The sequence below is a fragment of the Macrobrachium rosenbergii genome, chromosome 43, assembly GCF_040412425.1.
Source record: "Macrobrachium rosenbergii isolate ZJJX-2024 chromosome 43, ASM4041242v1, whole genome shotgun sequence".
In the NCBI taxonomy this organism is placed as follows: domain Eukaryota; kingdom Metazoa; phylum Arthropoda; class Malacostraca; order Decapoda; family Palaemonidae; genus Macrobrachium; species Macrobrachium rosenbergii.
In genome coordinates, this window is record NC_089783.1 from 28204125 (window position 1) to 28207076 (window position 2952).

Below are 2952 nucleotides of genomic sequence, written 5' to 3' on the forward strand. Positions count from 1 at the left end.
TCGGCACTCAGCTTCAGCGTGGCCCCCCTTCTTGCAATAGTTGCACAGGGTCTTGCTAGGCAGTCCACTCTTTGGGCGAGTGGAGTTCGAGAGGTAGGCCGGAGGGATGATTCGCTTCTGAGAGGTGCTATGCGACTGATTGAAGGTTTCCCACGAATCAGCCATGCGACAAGCTTCCATAAGTGTGGGGGGCTGCTTATCGTTAAGATATACCGCAAGGGGCCCTGGCACACATTGGAAAAGGTCTTCTAGCATGGTCCGATTGAAGAGATCCTCAAACGTCGTGCAGGCCAAGGAGTCGAACCAGCGCGTCCCGGACTGGGTTTTTGTGACATGCCCATTCCGTCCAAGACCAGCCGACTTCCTTGGCAAGACCTCGGAACCGTTGTCTCCATTTTTCTGGGGTTATCTCGTAGGCCTTTGTAATGACTCTCTACGAACTTCCGCCATGTTGCCTCTCTGGCTCTTCTCCAGTGAGCGAAGCGCTGCCTTAGCTTTTCCCTCCATATGCTTGGCTAGTATTAAGGCTCTCTCCGTCTCCGTGGTGCTGTAGTTATCGAAAAGAGCCTCGATCTCCTCCAGCCATGCTTCTGGCTCGTCCTCAGTCCACTTGGGGACTAGGGAATTGATGCTCGAAATTGGAGCGTTTGATGCAGCAGGTGTAGGACTGGAGGCTTGATGGCTAGCCATAGCTTCGGCATTCTCCATTTTCGCTCTCTCAAGCTCGAGCTCCTTCTCCTTTAGGGCTAACTCAGTTTCCTTGCAGGCTAACTCATGCTGTCTCCTTCTTTCTTCTCTTTCCTCTTCATACTGCCTTTGCTCGGCTTCATACTTCCTCTGCTCGGCTTCATACTTCCTCTGCTCGAGTCTTTCTTCCTTCTCCCGCTTGGCCAAGTCGTCCACTTGCTCCTTAACCCAGGTGGTAAGTTCCGAGCCGGTGAGACCTGCCGCCGTCCCCAGCCCCAGGAAAGTTTTATAATGCTCTGCTGCCATGGTTCTGGTGGGGAAGGGCGTCTAACCGGGTCGACGGGCGTACTTGGGCAGCGAGGAAGTGTCTCTTCAATGACGTGGCACCCTTTCAAAAGGTGGCACTGTAGTTTGGGTGTGCCGTGTACAGGTCACACTGGTGGCACTCAGTATCCCTAGGCACTGGTGCAGGTTAGGTTCCAGAAGAACCTTCTCTTCTGTGTTCCCTTTTGTTTTCTTTAGTGGCAACTATGGTGCCAATGTGTTCCTAGGGACCCTCTACTGGAGTCCAACTAGGCTATATGGGAGGAAAGGCACTCTACACCCCCTGCAGAGTGCAACAATCGAATGAGAGAGAAAGGGAAAAGTAAAAAAGAGAGAGAGAGAGAGAGAGAGAGAGAGAGAGAGAGAGAAGTAAGCTATTCAAGTGATGAGTGCTGCAAATTATTGGCACTGTGGAGTAAAGTGAATTTGGGTTTTTTTTTTTTTTTTTTTTTTTTTTTTTTTAAAGATCCTCGTGAGTGGCTGGTCCCAGTACCGGCCCCAGTGCTGGCCCCTTCTTTTTTTTCAGAGGATGAAAACTACTGTTGGCTTTTTGGTCTGGATAGCAGGCCTCACTCGTGACCGACAGTTTATCACTGTATTGTAATTACTCTTAACTTGTCCTCATCTATTGTGGGACAGAGGTGTTTTCTTTTAATTGGTTTAAGTATTCGAATTAATTAGCCTAGTGTCGGCCGTTCTTTCTTTGAAGAGGGTCACATACACTTAGGTTAGGAATGCTTACTTGAATGACAGAGAGAGAGAGAGAGAGAGAGAGAGAGAGAGAGAGAGAGAGAGAGAGAGAGAGAGAGAGAGTTTCAATCAGCGAATTTCTTGCTGCTTGAGAACATGTAAACAAAGATTTTATACATGCACAATGGCATGGATCTTAATAAAAATGATATAGATGCGTCGTCTTGGCTTCCTTAGGGATTACTTTATTATCTTAATTTTCCTGGGAGCCGACGTCACAAAAAGTTTATCGTAAAATTTTAAATTTTCTTTATATGATTTTTATAGTAGGTATTCGTATAGGAACTTGTGGTATTACTCCTAACTAAGGCCTATCTTTCCCTGCCTAAATTATCTTTTGTTTTTTTTTTTTGTCTACCGAAGTCTGTCTAACTTCTACTACGCCGAGAAAGTAGTTCCAAAAGGGCTGGGAGCAGAGTGGTCACAACAGAGAATGACAATAACAAGGTCTTAAGATGGCGGAAAAATCCCGTTAGGCCTAAATTTCAAAGACAACCTCAAATGGCGGTTACTCTAGTTTAAACAATTTCAAAACAACCGCCATAAAGCGGGTATTTTCTTTTTAGCACAAATTCAAACAACGAAACAAATGCAGGTATCCAGATTTTACTTTAAATATACCAATCATGCATAGCGTTTTACGTTACGGATGGAAAACTAAATTACCAAACAACTTTGTGTCTTTTGTTATCGTTCTCTCGCGGTGAAACATCCTCGGCAAACAATGGAATAGATTTGCGTGATTTGGAACGGACCAAATTTACTTTACTGAAAATGTATTTTATGATACAATTACTACTTCCGTTCGTTCGCCACTTCACTGACACGGTTTTTGAATGATTCCCGCTATATGCAAACAATAACGATCGGAATTGCCAACGCGATTTCTAAATTACTTTGTGTACATGAAACAGGCTCCGCTTTTTCCCGGCCTTAGGATTCGTTTCTTGAACGACTTCTCTCACGGTCCGAACACGGTAAAATGCCCTTGTCTTAGACGTTATAAATTATGACTCTCTGCTCTCGACGCACCCTTTCCTACGCTAATTCTCGCTACACTTGTTATTATAACTATTCTCTTTACTGCTTATTATTATGCCTCGTTCCTTGTTTGGAAGAATGAAATGGAGTTCGATATCTGACTTTTATTTTTTGGAATTAATGTAATTTTAATTTCCTTTTCTCCAGATT